Raw genomic sequence first — 11,702 nt, forward strand, 5'->3', positions numbered from 1 at the left:
CAAAACAAGAGCAGTGTAAATACTCATAAAAGACGTTATCTTATACACGAAGCCATATTTCTAGGCGAACTGACTATTTGCGGTAGTAAATTTAGCAAAGGTTACTTTACATGTTGACATATTATTACCAAGGTTGCAAAACCACATTATACACAACGCAACTCACCAAAATCTTTCGTGTAACAAATACTTCAGTTTAAACAAAACGGCAGCAATACAACTTCCACCACGACAGTCAGGCGAAAAGGAAAACCACATGTATCAGAAAGTAAGCTCACAACGGTACAGCACCAATGTCTCATAGAAATCAGTAATTACTGGCAAATACGACGTAACAACGATCTTGACCGATAATTGCGCTCGGCCTTACCAATCGCCCCCTAAACAGTAAAATCGCCCCCGTTGAAGAACACTGATTTAAACAAACAATCCCGCAGGGACGCGGAAAATGGAAACTTAATGTAACTTTATTAAAACATCCAATTTATATACAAAGAATCAAAAATACAATAGCACAGTGGCAAGCTAACTTGAAATCACATGACGACTTGTGTCAACAATGGGAAAAATAAAAAATAAAATGGGAATCAATTCTTTTCGCCCAAAAAAAACAACACCAAAAATCGTTTTCTACAAACCAAGCTTGAAAATAAACTTAAATCAATAATGGAAAATATCGATTACGACAACTTAGAGTACAACATTGATTACTTAGACACTATTGAAAAACTTAAAACTATTGACTTTCGAGAGACGGCAAAATACGTTTTCGCTTGCCAAATCTTTCCACGGCCAACCAGCAAGTCTTGGGTAAGTCTGAGAGTTGTACCTCTTCCTGACTGACCCCAAACTTTATCGCTTCTCTGCTCTTCAGAGACCTAATATTGGTGGCATATGAGCCTCATCCACGAGTTTACTTTGCAACTTCGATCGGGAAGGCAAAGAGTTGAGCCCTTCAGCTGGCCAAGTTCCTCGTAAACAGACTATACTTGTTAGGCGAATTCCCCCGGTTGTCGTGTGGTATCGTAGTCACGTTCCTCGACTTGGAGCCCGACGATTCTCTTTTGAGAGCGTGAGGCGCAGATACTGGTTGGAAGCCCGACGACTCTCTGTTGAGAGCGTTAGGCCTAGTTTTTACTGGTTGGGAGCTCGACGACTATCTGTTGATAGCGTGAGGCGCAGTTTTCGTCCCCCGGTTTTCAGCGGCTCCTACGCGGCCATCCGCGCTCCGCCCCGGGCCTCTTCAGCAGCGGAGCTCCCGGCATTTTTTTGCCGCAGCCCTCACCCGCACTCCACCGGAGGTCCCTGCAACGTTGCCCAGCTCTTCGGTCCTCTACCTCCAGTGGTCGCCGACCCCCACCAGAGGTCCCTGCAGTTGCCGGTCTGCCCTCTAATGTCCACTGGTCGGCCCTCCACTGTACCCCACCGGAGGTCCCTACAACTTCGGCAACTTTGTGGTGCTCTACCTACCACACGACCCTATCGCCGCCGCTCTTACTGTACTTTTTTTTACTCGCGGCGAAGGTCCACGCCGCTACATTGAACCGTTCGTTGTATTTTATAAGTTAAGCACTACGTCTCGTTCTTTTACAACTTAGGGCCCCTATAATATTTGTTCCTGCCTCGTGGCTGCCTTCTCTGTTGTTAGGGTAATTCCTGTACTTATATCTCGTTAACGTCCGAATTAAACAGTTCCTCTGCCATTTTCCATCGGCGGTGTTAAACCCTTTACTCAACTAATTCTACCATACGTCTGCTACTTTAAACCCTAACCAAATCGCCGCCGCTCTTGCTGTTCTTTTTTTTTACTTGCGGCGAAGGTTCCACGCCGCTACATTGAACCGTTCGTTGTATTTTATCCCTATTTCTTCTTAACTTAAGCACTACGTCTTCTCGTTCATTTACAACTTAGGGCCCCTATAATCTTTGTTCCTGCCTCGTGGCTGCCTTCTGTTGTTAGGTTCCTGTACTTATATCTCGTTAACGTCCGAATTTAACAGTTCCCCTTCAATTTTCTCCATCGCCGGTGTTAAAACCTTTACTCAACTAATTCTACCATATACGTCTGCTACTTTAAACCCTAACCAAATCGCCACCGCTCTTGCTGTTCTTTTTTTTTACTTGCGGCGAAGGTTCCACGCCGCTACATTGAACCGTTCGTTGTATTTTATCCCTATTTCTTTTTAACTTAAGCATTACGTCTCGTTCTTTTACAATTTACTGTGCCACGACTATTCGCAGACTGTACACCGGTCCCAACATCATGAACGTTCAACCACCGCGTCGCAGGCTTCGCCCAGCAGTTCGTTCACGCGCGGATCAGCAGGGGACGGCATCCTCCTCTAAACCAACCAAAGATGCCTGCCTCATCGCAGGAGGAATCCCCACCCTTGTCGGTACGTTTAGGGGGCCCGGGGATTCTTCCGTGTTTCGGTGCGGGGTTAGTGGCTGTTCTATGGTCTCGGCAGCGTTCCAATCAGTCAAGCGCCCATACTCCATTGGCGATAGTTCTAACTGACTTTAAGAAAGCTTTTGATATGGTTGACCACAATTTAATGTTTACAATTTTAGAAAAAATGAAAAATCCATTATAAAATGGGTACATATAATATATTATAATATAGACAGCAAAATTTTAATAAATGGTACGCATACCTCTCCAATTCATATCAAGCGAGCATCCTCATTGGGGAAACCCTGGCAAGAAAATAAACAGTACGAAACAACTCAGCGGCATTACTTTTAATAATATGAACATTCGTCTTCAACAATATGCTGACGACACAATTCATTTTTTCTTTCAAACTCTAATGACGTAAAAACATTATTTACGATACAAAACAATTACGAAGAAGCCACGGGTCAAACACTAAATATGTCTTAAACAGAAATCTTAACAACCATTTATTCCGAATATATTACTAATTTTCTTTGGCACCCCGAATATTTTAAAACGTTTAAGCGAACCAAATGAATTATGCCTATAGGTAAGGGAGGTTTAAATGTCCCAGACCTGTACACCAAAATTCTTGCCGCTAATCTAGAAAGATTTAAATATATTAAAAACATAGAAAATCCGAATCAATTCTTTTTCACCTATCAATTAGGTTTCAAAATTATGTGACCCGTGTGTTCCGAATGCAATATTCGCGGACATTGGGCCCAAGCACCGAAATTGTATTCACTGCAATCTTTAAAATGAACTGTGACATTGGATCAGTGTTAACTTCTAGTAAAGAGACAATTTCTGAGTTCACAGCTGAGGAGCTTAAAATTATTAGAAGAAGGTGTAGACTTACAGACAATCTTACAACCCTGTGGGTTGTCATACAACAAAGTATTTACAACATTATGCATATCATAACAATTTGCTGTGACCTATAATTCAGCAGCCACAAAAAAATTTATCTTCAGTTTCTGTTTGGAACATCCATATTTTGATCTGGTGCCAGGAAAAAAATTCTGCCATCGTTATCTGTTTCTAAAGGTTTTTTACAGTAGAAGCACAAAGTTCTTTAATCTGTAGTGCTTAAACTTTTTAAAAATAAAATTCCCATTGTTAAAAAAGTAGTGTGTTTACAGATGGTGCTGCTGGACAATATATAAAATCAGAAAAAATCTCCGAAATCTAATGTTTTAACACGACTTTAATTTATATGTTAAATGGCATTAAGGACAATGTGACGGGTTAGGTGGAACTGTAAAAAGATTGGCTGCTCGGACAAGTCTGCAGAAAATTGGAAAACATTGTATGCAAACCCCAAAAAAGAGATGCCTGATTGGGCCACATCAAATATCTGCAATATTAATTTTTCATTTGTATTCAATAAGGAAGTAGAAAAAGAAATGCTTTGTTCCAGAGGAATCTTGCCAGAATCAATGTGTCTGAATTTTTTGCATGTTTAGATTATTAAAAGGTCTGGATTTGTGACATTCCTTAAAACAACTATCACACTGGGATGAGCAAAGGGGGGTTGTTACTAGCAAATACAACAACCAATGGTGGCTTTCCTGTATTTTAGACCTATTAAAGAAATCAGATGAAGTGATGGTTACTTTTCTACAAGTTTATATCCATCAGCGGCCACAGAAAGAATTTGTTAATTGACCAGCAAAGAACAACAAAATGCATAACATGTCACTACAGAAATGTGGAGTGGAATTTTGTTTTGTACTTGCAATTTAGTTAGGTCCAATGAAGAAATGGCTTAGAAAGTGGCAATGTATGTTATAGATAAATTTCCATAATTGAATAAAAGCAAAGAACACCATACCCATTTTCCTGCTAGTTACCTAACAAATATAACTTTTTACCCTAAAGAAAAAAAATCGTAAAATAAAAAAGTATCAGAAGTGCCCGTTTTAACGGTTACATTTTTTTAATGTTTACCATGTAGGGGTTATGTCAGATACTTATGTTCAAAATATTCTTTTTAGGCCTTTAAGGCACAAAGGACACATTACATGTTAATCTAGCTTGTGTATATCCAAAGATATGGCTGTTTTCATGCAGAAACAGCGCCCTCGAGTTTACCTAAATAACTTTGCAAATACACAACAGACTAGAATAAAATTTGGCACACATCTTCAATTAAAGGTCCTTTACATATATTTTAATTTTAAAAATTAATCAAACTCTACCACAATATCAACACAGAAGAGCCCGAATTTGATTGGAAAAAAGCCAAATTAAAAACTATTTATCATATACTGTACAATCTCGATTAATATTAAAACACCCCTCGACCAGTCACCATCAATCTAAATTGGAACAATATACTTTTACGAGATAATAGGAAAAAATTCTTCAACAACTCTGAACGACAAACCAACTATTTGATAGCAAATAAAGAATGTTTTTACAAACTTAACAAATTATATAGACTACCCAAGACTCGACTATTTATTATACTGTAAATTATGTAAACATGAACGAGAGACAATATTAACCTTCTTCAAATAAATTGCACTTGAAGCTAGCTTACTAAATCTTAAATTATTAACTATAGCAAAAAAACTATATTACCACTAGAAACAACAAATTGGACTTAGACAATGAATACATTTTCCACCAAGACCAATTGCAAGAACTTTAAACCGCACCACAAACCTTTACATCAAAGGCGTTGCCACATATGCTGTCACAAGAACTTTGAGTATCAAATTCGACTTGACGAAATACATCATATTATACAAGTACTCACGTGCTCGGAGTGCGGCATCCGGGGGCACTGGGCGAACGTCTGCTGCCCCAACAAAAAATACCCCGCTACCAAACAGCAGCATTCTCCTGCGAAAAGAGACCCCAGTGACTAGGCGTAAAACTGTCAAAATGTTTGCCAAAGTCGACAAATGTCGTGCATTGTTAACCTCGCGAGTGAAGCGCCTTTAGTCAAAGATTGAATTGTCCTCTAATTTTGTCGTCCATTGGTATTACTGGAAAAGGCATCACCCAAACTGGGCGTCAGGCGATAAACTTGCGAGTGGCTTCTTCCAGGCAGCTAGAAAAACCGTCAGAATGATTTAATAACAAACATAAAATGAAGGCTTTACTTTGGGTCAGATAAGATTTAAACAGCCGATCTGCGCTGCAGGCTTTCATCGACGCAACAACCTTTTTTTATCTTGGGAATATCGTCCATAGCACATGGTGCAGGCAAAATAATTAACGCCGCAGGTAAAAATGTTGACCTGCGTCTTTGTTTGACGTGCAATTTTAAACACACGGTCACAGAAGCAATATAGTATTTTTATAAGAGTGGTAGAAAAGCAGACCACGGATGCACAATGTAAAAAGGCTGTGTCGGAAATTTAATCGGCTGGGAAGTTTCAAAACTTGTCAAACGAAGCAAGCCGTGTTTACAAATAGCTAGTCGGGGACAAATGTACGGTCTTCTTCATGGTGGCTATGTGTTAGATAAAAATATAAAGTACGGCAAATGACGATTTCTGCAAAACATTGATCTTGAAATCAGCCTTTATCCAGCAAACTGTGTTAATTTTCCAATCGAAATAATCGTTTAGCAGTATTTCTGATAAATTTCCTTTTGTTGAATACTTTTTGGGTGTCTACCTATTTTGAGAAAAATACAGTCGTTTGTTCCAGGGTGCAGGTACATCGAGTCAACTGCATTCATGAAAAATCCAACAAAGCTTTCTGTTCTTCAAATACAGTTTTGTTCAGCCACTGCCCTTTATGAACACACTGTTTGACAATGTAATCCGTTAGAAAATTCCATATTTCTGTCATGTCTAAATGACTTGCACCAAAGTAAACAAAGCTTTAGCAAAAGCTACAAGCAGCTCCGCACGTGTCGAGTCCAAAATAGAAATGGACGAATTAGCGAGAAACGTTAAAAGCGCGTGAAAAGAAAAAAGGCAGCGCAAGAGAGAGACCCATGTCTCTTCTACACGTGCGCAGTAGTGCAACAATAAAAACATTAGATTTTTTACTTTGTTTGTTTCCCTGCTGGTAAATGCTCATGGTTATCAGACTTGTTATTAAAATAGTTTTTATTGACAATTTCAAATTAAGGTGGTCCGTGATATTGTATATAAAACCTTTCAAGAAAAGTGAATAGAAAACTTTTTACTGAACCAACAATGAAGAGTTGTAGAAGCTATTAGGCAAGGACTTTTTGCAATTGTGTCCATAACCAAGTTTATATCGTAGAATAGCCGCTTTTTCTCTATACCAAACTTGTTTTTTTTTTATTATTTACATGGTAAATTTAATGGAATTTATAATGTACCAGAGATGGAGGAAAAGAGGACTTAATGTATATGTTGTTGGTAAGTTTTTTAAAATGAAGAACCGCTGATGAGCTTACTTAAAACCACTTAAAAAAGGCATTCAAAAACACTTTGGGAAATCTTTCGCTAGATAAAGCCTGGTTAAAATTGACGAGACCAACGTCGAACTATTATATCGTCCAATGTATATATTAATAAATTAATGAAAGAAGCCCAATGCGTTGACAAAATAATGTTCATATATTGGCCCATTGTCTGCTGGATGTACTTATAAACCATCCAAGTATGCCCTACATTTATTTTTCTGATGTATAAAAAACAGTGTTCGGTATCAGGTAGTGGCAAGTTTCTTTACACAAAAGGAAATGGCGAATTGTGGACAATGTAAAAAGGCCCCTCGGAAGTTTCGAAACATGTCAACTGAAGCAAGGGTGAAATGTATTTTATTGCTTAGGTTTCCAATAAAAATATCAAGTACGGCAAATGACCATTTCTGCAAATTGCCAACATGTGTTATATATTTCAAAGGCAATAAATCTTTAAGCAGTATTTCTGACAAATTTCCCTTTGTTGCACTACCTTTTTGCTGTCTAAACCTATTTGAGAAAAAGTATAGTTGTTTGTTCCACCAGGGTGTAGGAACATCAAGTCAATTGCGTTCTTAAAAATCCAACAAAGCTTTGCACATAGACTGTTTGTGTCAACTTATCATGCTGCTGATTTTTATACAAAACCAGCGAAGCACAATTTTGTGTTCTTCAAATACAGTTTCGTTTAGCCACTGCCCTTCATTTTTTAAGGACACGCTGTTTGACAGCGTAATCCGTTTAAAATTTCTATATTATCTTGATGTCATGTCAAAATGACTTACAACACAGCAATTTTTTTGTCCGACCAAGCTTTAGCAAAAGCTACGAGCAGCTCTGCACGTGTCGAGTCCAAAATAGAAATGGACCAATTAGCGAGAGAAACGTTAGAAGCGGGTGAAAAGAAAAAAAAGGCAGCGCAAGAGAGAGATACCCATGATGTCTACACGCGTGCAGTCGTGCAACAATGAAAACATTAGCTTTCGGCACCAACTATTTGTCATACAAGAAGCTGTACTGTTAAATAGTTTGTTATTGTAATGTAATACCATGCTTTGTTTGATGCTAGATAACTTCGTCATAATCTTCCAAAATTTGAACACACTTTTAGCATCTGTATAGAATTGAAAAAAATTGTTACGAACTAGCTATATGTTTCTAATAAAGAGTTACACAAATGCAATGTACTAAACTATTTGCATACATTTACGTTTATTACAAATTCCCATTCCTACTTTTTGGTTGAAAAACCTCTTCCGTTTCGATTTCATTACCAAACTTTAATAAATAAATTATAATTAATTTAGATAGTCACTAACCATAGTAAAATTGTGCTGTTACTTTACACCTCTACTCAACAAATAAATTAGTAATAATGATTTTTCACATTCTTAACCTGCTAAATAAATAAACCAATGTACATTTTTCTGGCTTGTGTGTAGACAACTAAGGTATTGTGATGCTTATACATGGTAAAAAGTGGAAATCCCAGACATGCCAACATTTTTAGGAAGCATTTTTCGGTGTGTGAGCACACCCTAATTACACTTTTTCATGGTTTGGAAAGACCTCTGTCTTTGAATGTCAAAAAGCTAGGCTGTGCTAACAATTTATGGAAACCAAGTGCCAAGGAACATGCTCAATGAGGTTATATTTTTAGGTAATGCCAAATCGGTTAACATAACCTCGGTATAATTTGTTTTACAGGTGTCGCTTATTGCATCCTTTTTGGAGCAGTTACCATTTTTGTACCCTTTATTACAACTTCAAGACGCTTGTAGGCTGTTGGGGTGTTACTGCAGCCACCAGCAGGTCGGACAGCAATGAAAAACAATTTCAGGTGATCTTGTGGCTATTGCACATTAACAAAAACTTAGTGGGACATTGGCTCTGCCTACTAAATTAACAAACAAACTTTTGGTACTCTGGATGCAGGCTAAAGAAACAACGAAACCAGTTTGTGCAGTGGAGTGCTGTCAGTTGATTTTAACAAAAGGATCCCATACAAACTTTTTCGCGTGAGAAACTCACAGTTGGTGCACATCCTTTGAACAGCCACACTAGAACTTAATGCTTGTGCTGCAAGAGATTTACTTTCTTTTTTTTTGCTGCTGCTATTTAATATGGAACAGAACGCTTATTTTGTTGGAGTTATTACAATTCAATAATTATATATTGCCATTTAATTTTTCCTTCATCTCCTTCTATCAAAATTCCCCAATCAGCAAAAGCATTTCGAACAAGTTTAAAAATATGGCAAACATCAAGCAGAACATAAATCCGTTATTTTTCTGATGGTCGAGGGATGTTCAAAGTTTGAAGCAACCTGGTATAATAGACGCACCGAGTTCGCATTTCAGAGATACTGCCATTGCACTAGAGCAGAGGCTCAACCTTTTTTGTCTCATGGCCCATTTTCGTTTTACAAAAATTCTTGTGGCCCAGTAAATTTTTATGAAAGAAAATAGTATAAAATAAGTTTAGTTAGCACAAACAGAAACAGGGCTTTTCAAGACGTATGATTTTTGCTGCTAGACTTTATCGATCAATTCATCAAGTTTTGGAGGGGTTGAAGAGAGTGCACAACGCATATCATCTCCCACGTTTAATCGGTTTCGAGCCTTAGTTTTTATTTGCACCAGAGTGGAAAAGCCTGCTCCGCATAAATACGTACTGCTGAAAGGCAACAGTGTTTTGAGACATTCTTTAACGATGCGTGGGTATGTGAAACAGAGACACATTTGCCCAAAACTCACAGATCGATAAAGTCTCAAACATGTCTTTACAGACAGAGTCATTTCTTAAGTCAATAAGCTCGTCCGGAGAACTAAAACATTATTACCCTTGGACAACCAGCGGACTTAAGTAAATTTAAGTGTTCAGCTTTCATTTCAAATGCCCCCCATTCTTAACAAAGTTTACTGCCTTGATAACAGTGTTCAAAACATCTTGAAAAGATTCTGAAAGAGTTTTCGATGCAAGGGCTTGTCTGTGTATCATGCAGTGCATTGAGACGGCATTGGGTGAACGGCTACGAACTAATGCTTGTAAGCCACTCATGGCTCCCAGCATGGCAGAAGCATTCCCACTTGAGTCCTTCTTGGTCGAAAAAAGCATCCAACTTTTCCATTACATCAACGGCTCTCGTATTGGTCTCTATAATGCAGACCAAAACAGCATGTTGCTTTTTATGTCCTTTTCTGACGTGTATCTGCAATAAACCAAGAGCTGGAAGCAAGAAGCAACGTCGGTAGTTTCATCAAGCTGAATTGAGAACAATCCTAATTAGGATTTTTTTATTTCTGTTATTACATGGTCTTTTATATTGTTGGTATCGTTTGAAAGAGGAATTTGTAGTAATTTTGTTTTGCTTTCTTCGCCAAGTACAATTCTAGCCATTTCTGCAGCACATGGTTTAATGAGAGTTTCGCCAATTGTGTGTGGTTTACATTGCTTTGCGATCATAAAACTGACTTCATAAGATGCTTTAACAATTCTTTTGGAATGTTGCCAGTAATCTCCTTTTGAATCCAAGCGCTGGCGCTTCATATTATCTTCCTTTAGTTCAAAAAGTTCTCATTTTTATCCTTGTAATTTGGATGAACTTTTTCCAGATGAAGTTTAAGTTTTCAACGAATGATGACCAAGAACTTTAAAACACATTTCATTGTCCTTTTTCTTCTCTGTAGTCATGTATTGATGTAAATCCTTACTTGATGTAATTTTCATTAAACTTTCGTTTTAACATTTTATTTAAGTGTTTTAAATCTAAATTTAAACTATTTTTTTGTATCCCAGAAGAAGCTGTTTCGGAAATTTATCTATTTATACTTGCAATAACTATGTGTACTAATTATTCCTGTAGTGATACTGTTATGAACACAACAATGTACCCGTGAAAAGCGTCAACTACTAGTTTCGCTTTCGCTTGGTTTTCCAATCGCACATAAACCACTCGTGTTTACCTTACCACGTTTTATTTCAAATGCCCTGCTTTAACACAGTAAACGTCACGCCACTTTTGAGGCATTGTGACGTAACACCGAACTGTTAGTTGTAAATGTCATAAACAAAGAATGTTAAATACAACCGTTAGAAACTAATGGCACAAATAAAACTAAATTCGTATATAAATCTAGCTTTTTTATAATGGTCTATGGCCCACTGGTTGAGAACCGCTGGTCTAGCTAGTCTTGTGATGTATCTTGTTACATCATAAAGCATCTATTATGCTGTACTATACCTGCTATCAGCGAATCGTTAGCATTAGTCAGAAAGTTGTTACATTAGAGAGAATTGTGACTGCACTAGTGTACTACAAGAAACATGGATTAACTGACCGTTGAATTTTTATAGGGCCGCGAAATATTAAAATAATTGCAACGGGTGTCCACCAGGCGAAATTTTTAGAAAAGTTTGGGAACCACTGAGCTAGACTATAGCGGCTGGAATCACCGCTTTGTAATATCGCGTGTGTAGTGAGATTTGCGAAATTCCATGGGCAATGTGACCCACAATAAACTAGAGAATCGACAGCCCCCACCCCCTTACTAATACTCGCAGCGTTACTGCTGACAGAATTGGTGTCTGACACCGCTAATATAGCGATACAGATTATATGTTTGCTAAATACCCTTAACGCCAAATGCTAATAAGCTTACCGAATTGTGCATGAAATTTATCGCCCTGTATCTCTGTAAATCGATGTATCGCATTTCATCAATGTACGTTCGTAACTTATTTGTGTAACAAAGGGTTCGAGCAACCAAGACAAATAAGTGTTGAAAAATTGTTTATAGAACAGACGACCTGAAGCCGTAGCTATTGAAGGCCAAGAATTGATTGTTTCCTGAATTGTATTTT

This window comes from Ascidiella aspersa, chromosome 5 (genome assembly GCF_963924565.1).
Source record: "Ascidiella aspersa chromosome 5, kaAscAspe10.2, whole genome shotgun sequence".
Classification (NCBI taxonomy): domain Eukaryota; kingdom Metazoa; phylum Chordata; class Ascidiacea; order Phlebobranchia; family Ascidiidae; genus Ascidiella; species Ascidiella aspersa.